A 22588-nucleotide genomic window follows, 5' to 3' on the forward strand; every position below is an offset into this window, starting at 1 on the left:
GGAGAGTGTTGGATCAAACGGCACAGCCTCAGACTAGAAGGGTGTCCCTTTAGAAAAGAGAAGGAAAGGAATTTCTTCACACTGCAAAAATACCAGATTGTACAGGTGGTTCAAAAGCTCAGCTATGAAAGGGAAGTTCCAGGCCATTGATTGAAGTGATCGTTTAACAGAGAAGTGTGATTAATACAATAGTTAGTAGTTTTGTTTGTTTTGTTGGCAAGTAGTCGCTATCTTTCACCAATGCCATCTTAAATCAGATCTTAAAACTTCCCCTCCACCATCAGGTTTCGGAATGAACAATGAATCCATCCATGCTACTCACTATTTTTTGTTCTCTTTTTACACTACTTATGTAGTTAATTTAGAATTTAGATATATTTTCTCATTGTAATTTGTAGATTTTTAATGTTATGCATTGCAATGCACTGCTGCCGCAAAACAACAAATTTCACAACATATTCTAGTGATATTAAACCTGATTCTGATTTGGATTCAGACTACACATTGTTTATATCCTGATACTTTGATAAGTTGTATAGAAATATCTTGTGAAAGAAGAGGCTTACAGCTTGAGCCTCCTGTCATGTACAAATCAAAGATTGTGCAGTACTGAGAAAGTGCTGCATTATCAGAGATGTTCTTTTTTCAGTGTAATATAGGAGGGAGGAAAGTGACCTGGTTCTACGATTGCTGCTACTTGTTGTGTGTGTGCCTTTTTGTGTTCAGTGTCATTCTGCCAAGGCCGAGGATTGTGGATATGCTATGCTAGTGCCTGAAAGTGTGACGACGCTGTTCCTAGCACACCCTTGAGTGGATTAGTTGTTAGTGCAAATGACACATTTTACTGTACATTTCAATGTATGCATGATAAATAAATTAACATGAATTTCGAATCAAACTGAGGCCAAGTCTGCTCTCTCTTGTGAATATAAAAATTCCATTGGCACTATTTTTAAAAAGGCCATAGATATTATCTTAAGCATCCTGACTAATATCTAACCCCTAACCAGCATATTGTAAAAGAGATTAATAGTGCCATTACTGTTCTGTTTGTACCATGGTTGCAGTATGCAAATTAGCTGCCACATTTCATGAGATCAGAAGCAGGAGTTGGTCACTTGGGTCCTTGCACCAGCTCTGCCATTCATATCGAGACGACTAGAATATAAAAGCAAGGATGTTATGCAGAGGCTTTATAAGTTATTGGTCACACTGCATTTGGAGTATTGTGAGCAGTTTTGGTTCCCTATCTAAGGATGTGCTGGTATTGGAGAGGGTCCAGAGGAGGTTTATGGGAATGATCCCAGAGATGAAAGAGTTAACATGAGAAACATTTACTCACTGGAGTTTCAGAATGAGGGGATTCATTCATTCATTCGTTACGTGCCCTGTCTTGTGACGTGGGCATTCATGGGCTTTCCATGATAATGATTTTTCTTGGCAAATCTTTCTACAGAAATGGTTTGCCATTGCCTTCTTCAGGACAGCGTCTCGATAAGGTGGGTGACCCCAGCTATTTTCAATACTCTTCAGATGTCGTCTGCTTGGCATCAGTGGTCACATAACCAGAACTTGTGATATGCACCAGCTGCTCATACGACCATCCACCACCTTCTCCCATGGCTTCAAGCGATCTTGATCGGGAGTGACAATAGACAATAGACAGTAGGTGCAGGAGTAGGCCATTCGGCCCTTCTAGCCAGCACCGCCATTCACTGTGATCATGGCTGATCATACTCAATCAGTACCCCATTCCTGCCCTCTCCCCATATCCCTTGACCCCGCTATCTATAAGAGCTCTATCTAACTCTCTCTTGAATGCATCCAGAGACTTGGCCTCCACTGCCTTCTGGGGCAGAGCATTCCACATATCCACCACTCTCTGGGTGAAAAAGTTTTTCCGCATCTCTGTTCTAAATGGCCTAACCCTTATTCTTAAACTGTGGCCTCTAGTTCTGGACTCACCCATCAGCGGGAACATGTTTCCTGCCTCCAGCGTGTCCAATCCCTTAATAATCTTATATGTTTCAATCAGATCCCCTCTCATCCTTCTAAATTCCAGTGTATACAAGCCCAGTCGCTCCAATCTTTCAACATATGACAGTCCCACCATTCCAGGAATTAACCTTGTGAACCTACGCTGCACTCCCTCAATAGCAAGAATGTCCTTCCTCAAATTTGGAGACCAAAACTGCACACAATACTCCAGGTGGGGTCTCACCAGGGCCCTGTACAGCTGCAGAAGGACCTCTTTACTCCTATACTCAATTCCTCTTGTTATAAAGGCCAGCATGCCATTAGCTTTCTTCACTGCCTGCTGTACCTGCATGCTTGCTTTCATTGACTGATGTACAAGAACACCTAGATCTCGTTGTACTTCCCCTTTTCCTAACTTGACTGCATTTAGATAGTAATCTGCCTTCCTGTTCTTGCCACCAAAGTGGATAACCTCACATTTATCCACATTAAACTGCATCTGCCATACATTTACCCACTCACCCAACCTGTCCAAGTCACCCTGCATTCTCATAACATCCTCCTGACATTTCACACTGCCACCCAGCTTTGTGTCAATAGACAATTGTCTATTGTCTGTTGATATTGAAAGGCCTACATAGAGCAGAGGTAAAGGAGATACTTGCAGGAGTGGGAGAGTCTATGATCACACTGCACAGCCTCAGAATACAAGGACATCCCTTTAGAACAGAGAACATCTTTAGCCAGAGGAGGTGAATCTGTGGAATTCATTGCCACAAATGCTGTTGAAGTTACTGGGTATATTTAAAGTAGAGGTTGATAGGTTCTTGATTAGTAAGTAATCAAAGGTTACAGGTAGAAGGCAAGAAAATAAGGTTGAGAGGGTTAATAAATCAGCCATGATGGAATGACAGAGCAGATTTGACAGGCCAAATGGCCTAATTCTCTTCCTATGTCTTCTGGTCTCATAGTCTAAAATTATAACTGATCTGATCATTACCTGAGGTCCCCTTCCCTGTCTTTCATCTATATCTCTTTATTCCCCTGGATCCTATAACTGTTTTTAGAGTGACATTGGTGAGAGTCCTTCTTTGGTCAAAGACCCACTTACCCCGCACAGGAAGCAGACCTTAATTTGCGGGTATGTACGCTTGAGGTCTAAATCCTGTTTGAGTTCAGTCTTCCCGGGTATTTGCTCTGTGATGCCGACACCGTGGCCCTTGAAGAGTTAAGCGAAAGGTTTTAATCTTAGCTGGTGCACCCAGTAATCAATGAAGCCTCACAATAAGCCAATCATGCAAATCTGTGATACTTCCACTGTGATCTTTTTTTAATTATAACACATTCTTTACATCTGTCCCGCTGAATATCTTTTAATTGCAATAACACTTCCAGGAGTTTGGGGCACATTTCACTCCCCCCACCAACAAACCCTCAGCCGTTTCTGAAAGTGACTCCGAAGAAACAGACTGAACTCACAGCTGGAAATTCGTCAAGGTTCATTTACATTTTTACATGATTAATTTGAATTTAATATCTTAAATCAAAACCTGATTAATTTAAATAAAATTTTGATGGTGCCCTAGTTCTAATAAACATCGGAGTAATTAGATTGCACTTAATATGATTTCACCAGCCTCCTCCCCCCCCACCGTAATTTAAGACCACCGTACTTTAGAGCCATGGAATTTGTGTGAAATCTTTAGCGTGAACTCTATGCTATTACAACAGGATCATGTTAATTGCATTAAAAATGTTGCCACAGAGAGCAAGCAGTTTTCAACACAAGCTGGTATATTTGAACAGCGGACATGATTGGCATTTGCCCCTTCTTCAAGAAGAATTTTACCTATTCTTCATGTCCCTCCGGGGTACATTATTGTGGAAAGTGGGAGAGGATTCATCTTGTAATGAACAGAAGAGAAGGAGGGAGACAGCAAGTGGTGGCAACAGGATAGGTCATATTCCATGAAAGAGTAAGGAGAAGTAAATGCTTTAAGTAGAACAGTACAGGCCCTTCAGCCCACAGTACACCTCCTATCAAGACTGTTAGTATGGGAAACACTATCTTCCCCCAGGTCGTGAGATTATTGAACTTTCTGCCACCACCCTGATCCCATCGTGTATGAAGCACTAGTAGCATTACAATATTTACTTTTTAACTCCTGTTGTACATGCACTTATGAGGGATCGTAGGGGTCTCCCTACCATCCATCGGGGACATTTATCGGGATTGTTGTGTACACAGGGCCCTTAGTATTATCAAGGGTTCTACCATCCATCCAGCATCCTCCTTGACTTTCTAACCATCAGGCAGGAGACTCCGATGCATAAAAACAAGAACGGTCAGGATGAGAAACAGTTTCTTCATTCAGGCCATTAGGTTTCTGAAATCCCTGCCAGATCGCTTTCGAAGTGTCTCCGGTTAATCTGTTCTGTACCCTACAATACTTAATTTATGTACTTTACTTTTTTGTTTAAACATAGTTCGTCTGTGGATTTTATCCTTACTTTCATAACTTACTGTGTGTTATATGCGTATTATGTTTACAACTGTGCTTTACACCCTGTCCCAGAGAAACTTTATCTCATTTGACAATATACGTGTATATAGTTAAATGACAATAAACTAGACATGACGACATTATTATTTGTACATTTAGTTGTGGTAATATTACTTTATGCGTTGTGTTTATCAGTTATACATACTGTGTTGTGCATCTTGGACCGGAGAAACATTGTTTCATTTGGCAGTATACATATGTACGGTTGAATGACAATAAACTGAACTGGAATGATGTTGTGCTGACCTTTTCATGTGCTCTAAGATCAGTACCTCCCTTCGCTGCCACATGACCCTCCATTTTGTTTCCACCATCTAGGTACGCAAGGTACAAGCGAGGAGCTTTTACATTTATTCTCAAATATAGTTATGGGCCCATGGCTCAGATAACACAGATATCAAAAGGTTAAAAATAGCAGACTGAGAAATTAAAATAAGAAATAGTGATCAAGTAACAGAGGGCACAACATTAAATAGTTAAATATAAATGAAAGTAATAGGCTTTCAGACCTGAAATATGAGAAGCATGTGAAGACATTGAAGGACAAATAGAACAACATGGCTAGAGCAGTGAATATTGATTTGGATAGTGTAGAGAACTATGATAAAATTTGTAATGGAATGAAATCAGTGAAGGCAGTGGTCAGAGAGTGATGATTGTCACTCATGATTGATGATAAACATCTGGATTAGATAGCATCACGACTGGATATCACTATCATAATGGGGCAAAACAATGAATGTTTTGGTCAAAGGCTATTCGTGGCAAAATTGGATGGTCTCAAAGTCCTTGGGGTTCCATCATGACCCAAGCAACATTCCCACATTTACTGAGGTGAGATTGTGTTGCCTTATATGATTGTTGGAGGTTTATTGGTGTGCCTAGGCCCCATCTGGAGTCTACGACCATGGCCATTCCAGTTTGATTGGCATCAAGGGAAGTGGTGCTGGTGACGGGTGTATAGGCAGATGGGGTCTTGGGATTGTTTATTTGAAATCTAAGAGGGGCCTCAGAGGTAAGAAGAATGGAGGGGTTGTGTTCATGGCCAGGATGAATGGAGGTGGATCAGGCTGAGTGATTGAGGGATGAGGGATTATGGTTCCTGCGGCAGAATAATTGACTAGAAAGGTAATAGCATCTATGGGTGTGGTATGGGTTGGACCTGGAGGAGAGGGGGGAATAGGAGGGTGAAGTGATACTATCAGCGGTTGAGTAGAGGGGCTAACTGGAGTATACAATGAGAAGTCAGTCTCAGATGTCTATTCAAGATTCAGGGGTAGTTGGTTTACAGTGGGAGGGTTTGTGAAATGGCAATTATGTCAGGACTTTGGAACTGGGAATCAGGATGGTTTCAGAATTAGGGATTCTATTGGGAGCCAGAGACTGGAACTTCATGCACTCTCTAAATTGGGAGGAAAACAGATATGTGGATCAGAGTTTGTAATGGTGATTGGTTCAATTCATTTTCGGGCCTAGACCCAAGGGCAAGCAGTGGGAGTGATCTCACGTGGGAGTCCTTTATACCATAGGGTTAATAAACCATAGTCATTCCAGTTTGAGAACAGCCCATCCATTAAGAGTAGCTCTCAGAACAATTCTCTGTCAGATATTCTGAAAGGAATATTACACGTGAAGTGACATCATCAAAGTGAGTGTGAAAGAGGACCTGTCAAACTACTGGTGAAATGATAAATGTTTAACAAAAATATCTCAATTGCCATTTTTTTGCTCACAGTTTAAACTTGGATCCAGATGTGCAGAAAAATAGAACATAACTGATCTAATTTCTAAACTTTAGTGCAAAAAATAAAGATTAGGTTCCCCACATACATTCATAAGTGATCATAAACAGCCCCTTGAAGAATAGGTCATAAGGAATAAGTCATGAGGGGCCTTGAACTTACTCTGCCACTCAGTGTGATCTTGGCTTCAACCTTCCTGCCCTTTCCCCTTGATTTCTGATTCAAAGATCTATCCATCCCTCCCATGGACATATTCAATGATGCTGGTTCTACCACACATCCACCCCTGAAACAAAATCCTCTACTCATTAAACAAGGTTATAGAGTTAAGGAACACTACAGCATAGAAACAGGACTTTTGGTCCATCTAGTTTGTGTCAAACTATTATTCTACCAGGTCTTATTGACCTGCACCTGGACCATAGCCTTCCATAAATCTTCCATCCAGGTACTTATCCAAACATCTACTAACTGTTTAAATAAAATCTGCATCTACCACACCCACTGGCAGCTTGTTCCACACTCACACCACCTCTGAGTAAAGAAATCCCCCCTTATGTCTCCTTAAACATTTTGCCTTTCACCCTTAACCTATGACCTCTAGTTCTAGTATCACTTAGCATCAGTGAAAGAAGCCAGCTTGCATTTACCCACCAGTACATATTAGGCTCCTGTACATCCCTGGGTACTCCTGTACTCAATACTTCGATTTATAGAGGTCAACCTGCCAGAAACTGTCATTATGACTCTATTTACCTGTGACGCCAATTGGGTTTAAATTAATTTGGTAAGTAAATGGGAACTTGAAGGGAGAATAGCTAAACTAGAAATAGAAAATGTTTCAGGTAAGCTGGAGTTTATAAAACACAGAAATAGAAAGGTACAGCACAGGAACAGGTCCTTCACCCATAATGCCTCCACTGACTATGATCCCAGTTTAAGCTGTCTGAATCTATCCATATCCCTCCATTCCCTGCCTGAGCATGTGTCTGTATAAATCCCTCTTAAATGTTGCTGTCATATCTACTTCCACTATTTTCACTGGCAGGCCACACCAGGCACCTTTTGCTCTCTCTGTAAAAGCTTTTAGTGTTTAGTATTTCCATCGGGGTGGGGTGGGGTGGGGGGGGGTACTCTGACTCTCTGTCCTGTCTATGCCTCTCGTACTTCTATAGAACTCTACCAGGTCACACCACCCCCCACCCTCTGCTGCTGTGGAGGAAATGATCCAAATTGAGGCAGCATCTCCATAGTGCAAATACATTTCAAACTCGGCAACATCCTGATGAGCCTTCTCCGGATCTTCTCTAAACCTCCACCCTTCCTGCAATGTGGCGACCGGAAGTAGTCCAAATGTAACCTAACCACAGGCTTGTAAGCTGCGAGATGGCAAAGAAAGTGCAGCAGAGCAAGGAAATGATGAGGGTGATGATAATCACAGTATTATCAAGAAGTATACAAACTTGAAAGAGGATGAGTAAATGGAACCAGAACAAGGGAAAAATAAAACTAAGAGCTTTTTACCTGAAAGCACGCTATATTCACAAGATAAATGAGCAAATGTCACAAATGGAGATAATAGGTATGATCTGATAACTATTATGGTGACATGGTTCCATGGTGAACAATGCTGGGAACTGGGTGTTAAGCAGAATTTGAATACCTTGAAAGACTATCGAGAAAGGAAAAGAAGCTGAGGTAAGTCTGATATGAGAGCTGGCTCTCTGGGAACACAAATACTTCAATTATTGCCAAGTACCATGAGCTAATAGAGCAGTGTCAGAGACTAGGCTGGAGGGCAGGATGTGCACATATAGAGGTGGGGTGTAGAGGCTTTGCTGGATGCTCACTTCTTGGCATCATAGGGGCTGCAAAGTAAAGAGCCATCAGAATCATCGCAGAGCAAACAGGAGGGAATCTGCAGATGCTGGAAATTCAGACAACAACACACACACAAAATGCTGGTGTATCATCGCAGAGGTGGCTGAGTGAGCTTCGGGATGGTATGGATGAAGAGGTATGAGCGTGGAGCAGTGCTGCTGGGACACAAGCCAGAGCCTGCTCAACCATGGCTGGGTTGCCTTTTGAAAGACCTGAAACACCTGATGACTCCAGGTTACATCACTGATGAAGTGTCACAGCGCATCCTGGGATGTATCTCAACATTGGCAGAATAACTATGCTGATGATTATGGTTGATGTTCTATGAGGAAAATTAATCAAACTCACACCTTCCTTGATCTCAATTACAATGGTTCAGACATCTTAACTAAAGATGTCTGATGCCTGGTTTGATGTGGGTTAATCAAGTCAGCCCTGTTATCAGAACAAAATAATGAGAATACTTATTGGTTATTTCAGTTTCCAAACTATATCTCCTAAGTGGCTTTCCTCTGTGACCCTACAACCTGCTCTCTACATAAACAATGGTGTCTGTTTGATTACTGATCACAACAGCAGGTGAGCAGATGTGAAAAGTTTAAGGAATGTAACTGGTTGTTGCCTTCCAGTACTTCCAATAAAAGTTGCTTAATGAGCCTTTTCAGTTTTAGGATGAACAACACTGCTCTAAAAATAGTGTCAATTATATTAAAAGTTTTATACTGTATCCTTTTACAACATAGAAGGAGGCCATTCAATCCATCATGTCTAAATTCCGTCAGTCCCACTGCCCTGCTTACCTTCTTTAACCTGTCTTTCGTACATGCTCATCTACTCTGCTCCATTTCCCTTGCCACCCTCTGACACCAGGAGCAGTGACATAGCTGCTCCTAGTTGTGCTGAAGGGTCATTGACCTGAAATAAAAACTCTGTCTCTTTCTCCTCAATTCTTGCCACACTTATTGGGTATGTCCATCACTTTCTATTTTTGTTTGGCACACAAGTAGTGGATATGACCCAGTCCATTTTGGGTAAAGCCCTCCCTACCATTGAGCACATCTACAAGGAGCAATGTCACAGGAAGACAACATCCATCATTAGAGACCCACCACCACCCAGGCCATGCTCTCTTCTTGCTGCTGCCATCAGGAAGAAGGTACAGGGGCCTCAGGACTCACACCACTAGATTCAGGAAAAGTTACCCCTCAATCATCAGGCTCCTGAACCCGAAAGGATAGCTTCACACAACTTCACTTGCCCAATCACTGACTGTTCCCACAGTCTACGGATTCACTTTCAAGGACTCTTCATCTCATGTTCTCGCTATTTATTGCTTACTTACTTATTATTAATGTCATTTATTTTTTTCTCTTTTTTATATTCACTGTTTGTTGTCTTTTGCACACTCATTATCCACCTTGTTGGTGTAGTCCTTCATGGATACAATAATAGTTATTGAATTTATAGAATATGCTCACAAGAAAATGAATCTCAGGTTTGTATACGGTATACCTATATGTACTCTAATAATACATTTACTTTGAACTATAAACTTTTGAATTTTTCTGTTGCATTGGCATCAGTGGATCCAACTGTGGAGAGATGAGAGAAATTGGTAGTCAAACTCACTGACCCATTTATCCTGCTGAAGTTCTTACAAAGCAAAAGGCATGACCAAAGGCAACTTTATATTACTGTTGCTAACCGTAAGTTTCAGTACAAGGCTGTCTGTATTCAATATGCTCAGCATCAACAAAATCTGTAGGCTTCTCCACCACATTACTTTCATACCAGCCTCACAAGGGCTTGATGTCTGTCTGATAACTGCGTCCGCCATTTCTCAAAGCTCTATATTCTTACAACCAAGTCCATTGCCCTCTGTGGCTACACACACAAAATGCTGGTGGAACGCAGCAGGCCAGGCAGCATCTATAGGGAGAAGTGCTGTCGACGTTTCGGGCTGAGACCCTTCATCAGGACTAACTTTTCTTTCAGTTAGTCCTGACGAAGGGTCTCGGCCCGAAACGTCGACAGCGTTTCTCCCTATAGATGCTGCCTGGCCTGCTGCGTTCCACCAGCATTTTGTGCGTGTTGCTTGAATTTCCAACATCTGCAGATTTCCTCGTGTTTGCCCTCTGTGGCCACTTTAGTAGGTAGTTCCTGGACCTCATAACGTGGCTGCTGAGTGTATGATGATGGTCTTCTGCTGCTGTAGCCCATCCGCTTCAAGCTTTGATGTGTTCTGTGTTGAGCGGTGCTCTTCTGCACACCACAGGAGGGAACAATAGTCATCAGGGGCGATAGCACAATCGTGCTAATTCTGTATCTTCAAACTCTTGCAGTAGTGACATAGGAACAGCTGGGATGTGGGCGCTTGGGTAGTAGGATCCCTCCTGTGTCTCCGCTTCTCTTCAGCAGTCGCTCTTCAGATTCCTCAAAATTCTTGGCTCTCCGTGGATCAGCGTTCTCCAGCGGTCTCTGTCACAAGCCAGCTGCTGCCACTCATTGACTTTGATATTTGCCTGAGAGAGCAGCTGCTTCAGTTGGTTTTTGTACCTCTTGCACGGGGCACCACAATCTCTCTTGCTCTGAGAGAGTTCCCCATAGAGAACCGCTTTCAGTAACCTTGAGTTGTCCATGTGAGACAAGTGGCCTGGCCAGTAGAGCTGCTTGAGCAATAAAGTAGCTTCAATGTTTGGAAGTTGAGCCTTCTCCAGGACCTCGTTGTTGGAGACATGATCCTGCCAGTTAATACCCATGATGGAGTGGAGACAGTACTCAAGTGACCAGATTTGCTTGTGGTACAAGACCCTGGCTTCAGAGCCGTCTAGCATAGTTGTGATAACAGCAGCCCTGTACACCTGGATTTCTGTGGACAGACGTAGCCAGTGATTCTTCCAGACACTTCTGGAGGCGGCCAAAGGCACTGCTAGCTCTGGCGATTGGGTTGTCAACGTCCCTGACTACCATAGCGTAGTTGGAGATAACACTGCCCAGGTAATCTGAGGAGGGGTATAAAAGCCACAGGGGGGCTTCTGTTGGAAGACCATTGTGTTTTTTTAGATTGACCATTAACCCAAAAGCCCAGCAGCCTTAGTGAAATGTGATTGGTGCCTGTAGGGTATAGTCTGTGTGCGTGAGAATTTCTCCCCTTTGTTCTTGTAACCACATAACCATATAACAATTACAGCATGGAAACAGGCCATCTCGGCCCTTCTAGGCCATGCCGAATGCTTACTCTCACCTAGTCCCACTGACCTGCACTCAGCCCATAACCCTCCATTCCTTTCCTCTCCATATACCTATCCAATTTTACTTTAAATGACAATACCGAACCTGCCTCTACCACTTCTACTGGAAGATTGTTCCACACAACTACCACTCTCTGAGTAAAGAAATTCCCCCTCGTGTTACCCCTAAACTTTTGCCCCCTAAATCTCAACTCGTGTCTCTTCTTTGAATCTCCCCTACTGTCAATGTAAAAAAACCTATCCACATCAACTTTATCTATCCCCCTCATAATTTTAAATACCTCTATCAAGTCCCCCCTCAACCTTCTACGATCCAAAGAATAAAGACCTAATTTATTCAACCTTTCTCTGTAACTTAGGTGCTGAAACCCACGTAACATTCTAGTATATTTCCCCTGTACTCTCTCTATTTTGTTGACATCTTTCCTATAATTTGGTGACCAGAACTGTACACAACTCTCCAAATTTGGCCTTACCAGTGCCTTGTACAATTTTAACATTATATCCCAACTCCTATACTCAATGCTCTGATTTATAAAGGCCAGCACACCAAAAGCTTTTTTCACTACCCAATCCACATGAGATTCCACCTTCAGAGAACAATGCATCATTATTCCTAGATCACTCTGTTCTACTGCATTCTTCAATGCCCTACCATTTACCATGTATGTCCTATTTTGATTATTCCTACCAAAATGTAGCACCTCAAACTTATCAGCATTAAACTCCATCTGCCATCTTTCAGCCCACTCTTCTAACTGCCCTAAATCTCTCTGCAAGCTTTGAAAACCTACTTCATTATCCACAATGCCACCTACCTTCTTATCATCTGCATACTTACTAATCCAATTTACCACCCCATCATCCAGATCATTAATGTATATGACAAACAACATTGGACCCAGTACAGATCCCTGAGGCACACCACTAGTCACCGGCTTCCAACCTGACAAACAGTTATCCACCACTATTCTCTGGCATCTCCCATCCAACCAGTTGAATCCATTTTACTACTTCAATATTAACACCTAAAAATTGACCCTTCCTAACTAACCTTCTGTGCGGAACCTTGTCAAAGGCCTTACTGAAGTCCATACAGACAACATCCACTGCTTTACCCTCATCAACTTTTCTCGTGACCTCTTCAAAAAATTCAATAAGATTTGTCAAACATGACCTTCCATGCACAAATCCATGTTGACTGTTCCTAATCAGACCGTGTCTATCTAGATAATGATATATACCATCTCTAAGAATACTTTCCATTAACTTACCCACCACTGATGTCAAACTGACAGGCCTATAATTGCTAGGTTTACTCATAGAACTCTTTTTAAACAATGGAACAGCATGAGCAATACACCAGTCCTCCTGAACCATTCCCGTTTCTAATGACATTTGAAATATTTCTGTCAGAGTCGCTGTTATTTCTACACTAACTTCCCTCAAGGTCCTAGGGAATATCCTGTCAGGAACTAGAGATTTATCCACTTTTATATTCCTTAAAAGCGCCAGCACTTCCTCCTCTTTAATCATCATAGTTTCCATAACTTCCCTACTTGTTTGACTAATCTTACACAATTCAATATCCTTCTCCTTAGCGAATACCGAAGAAAAGAAATTGTTCAAAATCTCCCCCTTTTCTTTTGGCTCCACACATAGCTGTCCACTCTGAGGGACCAAGTTTATCCCTCACTATCCCTTTCCTATTAATATAACTGTAGAAACCCTTTGGATTCATTTTCACCTTACTTGCCAAAGCTACCTCCTATCTTCTTTTAGATTTTCTAATTTCTTTCTTAAGATTCTCTTTACATTCTTTATATTCCTCGAGCACCTCATTTACTCCATGCTGCCTATATTTATTGTAGATCTCTCTCTTTTTCCGAACCAAGTTTCCAATATCCCTTGAAAAACATGGCTCTCTCAAATTTTTAACCTTTCCTTTCAACCTAACAGGAACATAAAGATTCTGTACCCTCAAAATTTCACCTTTAAATGACCTCCATTTCTCTATTACATCCTTCCCATAAAACAAATTGTCCCAATCCACTCCTTCTAAATCCTTTTGCATCTCTTCAAAGTTAGCCTTTCTCCAATCAAAAATCTCAACCCTGGGTCCAGTCCTATCCTTCTCCATAACTATATTGAAACTTGTACAGAGAGACAATTACAGTGTCACATAAGTCATTAAGGACTGAACCTTTCCCCCAACAGAGCGTGAACAGGTTTGGTGAGTTTGCTCAGGAGAATGTCTCTGTGTATGCTTCTGCTGGGATCCCATCAATGCCTGGGGCTTTATGGCATTTCAGCTTGGAAACAGTGGCTTTGACCTCGTCCAGAGTTGGTGGGCCATCAAGCTTAAGCCCGACCTCATGCTGGGAATCATTTCAATGGATGCTTCTTGTACTTGATGATTATCCCCAAAAGGCTCTCTGTACATCGTCTCATGATGGCTTCCTTGTCTGTCAGCAGGCTGGAGCCACCGCATGAGTAAAGAGGGGCTTGAATCTGACAAGTTGGACCATGCGCGGCGATTTGTAGAAGGTCCAAGTGCTGCCAATGTCTGCATGGTGCTACATTAGTTCTGCTAAGGCAGACCACCAATCATTTTGCATCTGCCTCAGTTTGGCTTGGGGGGTGCTACTTGCAGCTCTGTATTCTGCCTTGGTCACTTGTTCATCGGGTTTAGACAGCAACACTTGATGGGAGGACTGTTTCTTCTGGGGCAGGTTCCGGCTTTCAACATCGTTTTCTTCAAACTAGTCCTTGTTTCTCCTTGATGAGTACCCATCTATCTCAACAGCTGCATCTTGATGGCAGTCTTCAGGTGCTCCCATTTCTTTACTGTGTCAGGGTGATTATTTGTGTTATTGTCGCCTTCCTGTCAGCTTGACCTCTCTCACTATCAAGGTGATTTTGCCCACAGAACTGCTTCTCACTGGATGTTTTTTTGGCTTTCACATCAGTCTCTGTGAAATCTAGAGACTGTTACGTGTGAAAATCCCAGGAGATCAGCATTTTATGAAATAGTCAAACAACCAACGATTGTTCCGCAGTCAAAGTCACCTAGATCACATATCTTCCCCATCCTGATATTTGGTCTGAACAATACTGAACTTCTTGACCATGTCTGCATGCTTTTATGTATTTAGTCACTGCCACGTGATTGGCTGATTAAATAGTTGCATCAATGAGCAGGTTTACAGATATACCTAATGAATTAGCCACTGAGTGTATAAATTATGCCAGATTCTGTACAGGTTTATGTTATTCAGTAGCTACAACCACCAACTAGTCACAAACCAACAAAGATAATACGTTTTGAGACAAACACATCTAGAATAGTCACTCACATGATTATTATGGTTGCTGTATCACATGGTGTGCCACAATATCCAATAGCATAGCCGTTAGTACGATGCTGTTACGGCTCAGCATGTTCTGGAGTTCAGAGTTCAATTCTGGCATCTTTAGTAAGGAGTTGATATGTCCTTCCCTTGACCATGTGGGTTTCCTCCAGATGCTCTGGTTTCCTCCCACAGTCCAGAGATGTACCAGTTAGTAGGTTAATTGGTTATTGTAAATTGTCCTGTGATTCGACTGGTGTTGAATAGGTGAGTTGCTGGTTGGTACAGCTCATTGGGCCGGAAGAGCCTGTTCTGTGCTGTGTCTCTAAATAAATAAAAGTAAAAATAAGTGAACTTTATTGCCATTTGAGCCGTTTGCATTGATCATATCTAATTAGTTCACTGGATTGAAATGCAAGATCAAACACATTGCTTACTGCAAATCTTCACGTTTATTCCTGAGACAGGGATTGAGGTGGGGACAATGCATTTCACATTTATCCCTAAAAGGCCTCATGAACTGAGCAACATTTCCGAATGTATTACCGGTAGGTCTGGAGTTACATTGAATTGAATTGATTTTATTACTTACGTCCTTCTTACACATAAGGAGTAAAAATCTTTACGTTGCATCTCCGTCTAAATGTGCAATGTGAAATTTATAGTAATTTATAATAAATAGTACGTACAACATGACAGTCAATATAATAAATACAATTATATCAGCATAAATTAATCAGTTTAATGGCCTGGTGGAAGAAGCTGTCCAGGGGCCTGTTGTTCCTGGCTTTTATGCTGCAGTACCTTTTTCCGGATGTTAGCAGCTGGAACAGTTTGTGGTTGGTCCCCAATGATCCTTCAGGCCCTTTTTTACACATCTGTCTTTGTAAATGTCCTGAATAGCAGGAAGCTCACATCTACAGATGCGCTGGGCTGTCCACACCACTCTCTGCAGAGTTCTGGAATTGAGGGAAGTACAGTTCCCGTACCAGGCAGTGATGCAGCCAATCAGGATGCTCTCAGTTGTGCCCTGTAGAAAGGGTAGGCCGTAAAGATGGCAAACTTCTTTTCCCAAAGCAGATTGGTGAACCAAGTAGATTTGGTCACCATCACTGACACTGAATTTTGTTCCAAATTTATTTTATCACTTAAACTTTTCCAGCAAGCATGATAGAATTCAAATGCTTGTCTCCCAGTGAGTGGTTCAGGCCTCCAGCCAGCGAGTCCATGATATTTATTCCTTTCTTTATTTTGTTGAGATATACTGAGGAACAAACCCTTCTGGCCCACCAGGCAACCCACTTACTTAACACTAGCCTAATCACAGGACAACTTACAGTGATCAATTAACCTACTAATCGGTACATCTTTTGAATGTGGGAGAAAACAAGAGCGCCCAGTGGAAATGCATTCAGTGCTGGAAAGGACGTACAAACTTCTTAGAAAGGATGGTGGAATTGAACTTCAATGCCCCGAGCTGTAATAGTGCTGTGCTACCCATTACACTGCCCTGCTGCCCCAATACTTTACAATATTCTGCGGCATATTTGCAATATTTATTGTAAACATGCTACTAAAATAAACATTGTGGTTATATGCATAACCTAACCATATGGCATGTTCTGACTAGCTTAAGTTGATAATAATTTTACTGAGTGATTAACTTCAGGACTTCGGGATGGTTTGATGGTTACTGCTATTTACCGGGTATGATACGGTGGAAGTTCAGTAACCTTCTTATTAAATATGCTGTAGAAATCAGACTGAAAATCTTACATTAGTTATCCTGCTGATAGTCCAGTATCTGAGAGTATCATTCTTGGAACATTTCATTGTGATATTTCATTACTGTAATATTTAGTAATTTGCACCATTAGAGTAATACTTTGTGGTTGGGTTATAAAAATAGCAATATATGCTATTTACATTTGATGGACCATGTCATTATTCTAGTTCTCATGCACAGTTTGTGGCCAATTTGCAGTGAATGTAACATAAATTTTATAATACTGTACTGTGCAAAAGTCTTAGGCACGTATATATAGCTGGGGTGCCTAAGACTTTTGCACGGTACTGTACTTGTCAATGCAAAGTGGACAGTGAGTTTGTAGATTGGTGGGCGCAAAAGATGTTGGGAATGACAAAGGTGGAATGCTGGGGGAGGATGTGGGACAGGTGGCAGAGAAGGATTGCCAGGGACAGGGGTGGCATGGGCGAATTGAACTGAATTAAATTGACTTTATTACTTACATCCTTCACATACATGAGGAGTAAAAATCTTTATGTCTCTGTCTAAATGTGCAATGTGCAATTAGTAGTAATTTGTAATAAATAGTATGTATAACAGGACAGTCAATATCACATAGAAATACAACTGTATCACCGTGAATTAATCAGTCTGATGGCCTGGTGGAAAAAGCTGTCCTGGGGCCTGTTGGTCCTTGCTTTTATGCTGTGGTACCGTTTCCCTGATGGTAGCAGCTGGAATAGATTGTAGTTGGGATGGTTTGGGTCCCCAATGATCCTTTAGACCCTTTTTACGCACGTATCACTGTAATTGTCCTGAATAGTGGGAAGTTCACATCTACAAATGCACTGGGCTATCCATACCACTCTCTGTAGAGTCCTGCGATTGAGGGAAGTACAGTTCCCATACCAGGCAGTGATGTAGCCAGTCAGGATGCTCTCAATTGCAACCCTTGTAGAAAGTTCTTAGGATTTGGGGACCCACACCAAACTTCTTCAATCGTCTGAGGTGAAAGAGGTGCTGTTGTGCTTTTTTCACCACACAGCCAGTATGTACAGACCAAGTGAGATCCTCGGTGATGTGTATGCCAAGGAACTTGAAGCTGTTCACACTCTCAACCCCAGATCCATTGATGTCAGTAGGGGTGAGTCTGTCTCCATTCCTCCTGTAGTCCACAACCAGCTCCTTTGTTTTGTCGACAATGAGGGAGAGGTTGTTCTCTTGACACCACTGTGTCAGGGTGATGATTTCCTCTGTAGGCTGCCTTGTTGCTCTTTGAGATAAGGCCAATCAGTGTAGTGACATCAGCAAACTTATTTAGCACATTGACACTGTGGGTGGTGACACAGTCATTGGGTATACAGAGAGTAAATGAGGGAGTTTAGGACACAGCCCTGAGGGAGCTGTTGAGGTCTCAGACACACCCAGCCCTGAAACACCAAACAGTGTCATTTGATTCCAAACAACTGGTTTATTGATCATTACAGAATGTCTCTTTGTTGCTTCTCATTCCCTCCCGTCTCCATTCTCCTTTTCCCAACCATGATTCCCCTCTCCCTGTCCCCTTCCTACTCGAGGCACATCAGAATCAGGATTGTCATCATTCACATGCTGTACATCATGAAACAGCAGCAGTACAGTGCAAAACTGCTACAGTACTGTGGAAAAGTCATAGGCAGCCGAGCTATACCTGTGTGCCTACGACTTTTGCACAGTACTGTAGGTACCACTAGTTCAGTTGTCAATAGAGCTGTGGTCCCGGATAATGTGCTCACACATCTCTCACATGTGAGCCACCGAAGAGATGCTGACTTGGTTTGCATTATTTCTTCACTGATTTTCTTTGTAGAATCCTTTCTTCAAACTAGACTACAAATAAAGCCTTTCCCATCACATTGTTGGGGAGAGGGCCCTCAATAGATGCAAGTAACTCAGCTTCAAACCTTCTATTTTGAGCTGATGCTTTACCTGGCCTCTATGCATTGGCCCAAACCCAATACATCAGCCCAGATAGCAGGAAGCTGCTATTGACTACCATCTGTCCTCACTTCCCAGAGGTAATGTTTATTATTTTTTGAGAATGTACTTTCCAAACATCTCTGAGTGACTATTTGTCAGTGTATCAGAGAATTTAAGATGCTACTAGACTAATTATAGTGGTTTAAGAAAACATTGAATTTTCTAACTTCTAGGAACTTCCTCCCCTCCCTCTTCTCTCTTTTTCTATTCCCCATTTTGGCTGCCCCTTACCCGTTCTCTTCTCTTCCCCTATCACTGCTCACCTCACTCGGGTACCCCTCCCTCTTCCATTCTGCCCATGGTCTAATCTCCTCTCCTATCAGATTCAACGTTCAAAGTAAATTTATCATCAAAGTACATATATGGCACCATTTACAACCCTGAGATTCATCTTCTTGTGGGCATACTTAATAATTCCACAATAGAATAATAATCATAATAGAATCAATGAAAGACCACGCCAACTTGGGCATTCAACCAGTGTGCAAAAGACAATAAACTATGCAAATATGAAAATAAAAAAATAATAATAATAAATAAATAAGCAATGAATATTGAGAACATGAGGTGAAGAGTCCTTGAAACTGAATCCATTGGTTGTGGGAATAGTTCAATAATGGGGCAAGTGAAGTTGAGTGAAGCTGTCCCCTTTGGTTCAAAAGCTTGGCGTTTGAGGGGTAACAACCTCTTCTGAAATTGGCAATGTGTGTCCTAGGCCGGCTGGTGGCATAGTGGCATCAGAGCCGGACTTTGCAGCAAAGGCTCCCGAGTTCGAATCCAGCCAGCTCCCTCCCATCCGTGCTGGGTTGAGCGTCGACCTAGCAACTCGACCTCGTAAAAAAAAATTGCCTGCTACAGAAACATCAACAGTTGATGGCCTATGTTCTCTTGTGAGTTGAAGGATAATTTCTCTCTCTCTCTCTTTCTCAATCTGTGTCCTGAGGTTCCTGTACCTTCTACTAGGACTAGAATATAAATTAAAGAATGTAATATTGAGGCTTTATAGAGAACTGCTGAGGCTTCACTTGGCTATTGTGAGTAGTTTGGGGCTCTCATCCAAGAAATAATGTGCTGACATTGGAGACATTTCAAAGGAGTTCCATAAAAATGAATCCAGGATTGAAACACTTGTCAATGAAGAGCATTTGATGTACTCAAGAATGAAGAGTGATCTCATTAAAACCTATTGAATGGTGAATGGCCTTGATAGAGTGGATGTGGAGAGGATGTATCCTATGGTGGGGGTGTCTAAGGCCAGAGGACACAACCTCAGAATAGAGGGGTGTCCTTTTAGAACGGAGATGAGGAGGAATTTGTTTAGCCAGAGAGTAGTGAAACTGTGGAATTCATTGCCACAGGCAGCTGTAGAGGCCAAGTCACTGGGTATATTTAAGGCAGAGGTTGACAGATTCTTGATTATTCAGGGCATGAAGGGACACAGAGAATCCAGGAAATTGGGACTGAGAGGGTAAATAGATCAGCCGGAGCAGACTCGATGGGCTGAATGACCTAATTCTGCTTGTCTATCTTATAGTCTTAAGGTTTTTTCCCCTGATGGCAGCAGCAAGAAAAGGGCACATCCTGGGTGGTGGGCCAAGTGGATCATGTCCTTCGTGGACCCAATGGCATCATTCAGTGTCATTAACACAAGAGATTCTGTAGGTGCTGGAACACACAAAAAGGCTGGAGCAAATCAGAGAGCATTTATGGAGGGGAATAAACAGTCGACATTTCGGGCTGAGCCCCTTTATCAGGGTTTCATTGCCATAACATGTGTTTCATTCTTGACAGTTCTACTAACTTTTTGAAGGCTTGTGAATTCCTGTATTATTATTTGTTTCATCGTGCAAGTTTCTCCAATGACTCTCTCTCATACATAGAGTTTGGTTTGGGCATCTTACACCATATTTCCAGCCTTCACACCGCAAAGCGCCTGTTTTTTGTAATATGCTGTTTACTGTATGGTTTATAGCTAAACTGTGAAGCTTATGTTATCGTTTACAGTTTGTTGCAGTTGTCCAGTTTAATAAATTTTATTGCATTATTAAACGTTTGACTGAGTTGTTTATTGGCTGTGCAACAGTATTTACAGAACTGATAATGAGCATCTTATATGTGTCTTTTGCAGTTTATTGTGGCTGTACAAGGCAGACTAAAACAATTTTTCTAGGTAGAATCACTGCATCCAATATTAGTAACACTGCCTATAATACTTTCTATCTTGGTTGTATCCTATATAAGACCATAAGACTACAAGGCATAGGAGCAGAATCAGGCCATTTTGCCCATCAAGTCTGTTCTGCCATCCATCATGGCTGATTTATTTTCACTCCCAAACCCACACTCCCCATAATCTTTGATGCCCTGGCTAATCAAGAACTATCACTCTCTGCTTTAAATATATCCACTGATTTGGGATCCACAGTTGTCTATGGCAATGAATTCCACAGACTCACTACGCTCTGGCACAAAGAAAATCCTCCCCATCTCTGTTCTATAGGGACATGCTTGTATTCTAAGGCTGTGTCCTTTGGTTGTAGACTCAACACTGTGAACTATGAAGGTGGTTTTGTGGGAGTTAGGAAGGTTGTACTGTGTGGATTATGGAGATTGTACTGTGTGGATTATGAAGGTTGTACTGTGTGGATTATGGAGATTGTACTGTGTGGATTATGAAGGTTGTACTGTGTGGATTATGGGGATTATGAATTATGTATGGATTATGAATTCCATGCAGAATATAGAGCTTGTACTATATGGATTATGAATGTTGAACTATGTGGATTATGAAGGTTGTACCATACGGAATATAGAGCTTGTACTATGTGGATTATGAAGGTTGTACTGTGTGGATTATGAAGGTTGTACTGTGTGGATTATGAATATTAAACTATGTGGATTATGAAGGTTTTACTGTGTGGATTATGAAGGTTGGACTGTGTGGATTATGAAGCTCATATTTTGTGGATTACGGATATTGTACTGTGTGAATCATGGATCTGGTACTGTTTGGCTTCCTGATGTACTTTTCGATTTATGGAGATTGTTCTGCATGGCTTACAAAAGATATACTGAGGTTAGACAGGTTTGCTTATGGATTGTATTTTATGGATGCTATACTGTATGGCTTATTTAAGCTGTACTATTCTGTTAATATTGGAGCTATTGCTTAATTTAAGAGCTTGCACCAAATATTTGATGGAGATTGTACATCGCCGTTTATAGAGGTTGTGATATGTAGGTTCTGAAGGGTATAGATTATGGATTTTATTCTCTGTTTTATATAGATTGCACTGTTTAATTGTTTGGGTGTTTGTACAATTTAACTGATTGTTTGTACTTTGCTTTCCATGAAGATATGAGCATATTTATTAAGAGCGCTGCATATGCAGGGCTCTTAGCATTGTCACTGATCCCTCCTATCCGTCCAACAATCTCTTTGACCCCCTATCATCAGACAGGAGGTACCATAGCATTAGAACAAGGACTACTGTATTAGAATTGGAAACTGTATTTTCCCCAAGGCTGTGTGGCTCCTGGACTTCCTACCACCACCCAGGTCTCACCACGTACAGTATAAGACGACAATAGCGTTATACTATTTACTTTTTAACTTGTGTCATACATGCATCATAAATATCAATCCTATGGAATATGTTTTAATCTTTGTTAAATTATTTGTAGTAATATTACTTCAGGTGTTGTGTGTGAGTAGTATGTACTGCGTTGTGCACCTTGGACAAGAGGAACATTTGGCTCTATGGTAGATTGATTGGTCATTGTAAATGGTCTGGTGATTGGACGAGGGTTAAATCAAGGGTTGCCCGGTGGCATGGCTCGAAAGGCCGGAAAGGCCTATAAATAACTGAATAAGCATACGACTGAACGACATTAAACTTCAGTGGTTCGGTGGTTCAATTTAATATCAGAGAATGTACATCAGAATCAGAATCAGGTTTATTATCATTGGCACATGACGTGAAATTTGTTAACTTAGCAGCAGCAGTTCAATGCAATACATAATACAGAAGAAGAAAAAACACAAAATAAAATAATA

Source organism: Hemitrygon akajei, chromosome 3 (genome assembly GCF_048418815.1).
Source record: "Hemitrygon akajei chromosome 3, sHemAka1.3, whole genome shotgun sequence".
Taxonomy (NCBI): domain Eukaryota; kingdom Metazoa; phylum Chordata; class Chondrichthyes; order Myliobatiformes; family Dasyatidae; genus Hemitrygon; species Hemitrygon akajei.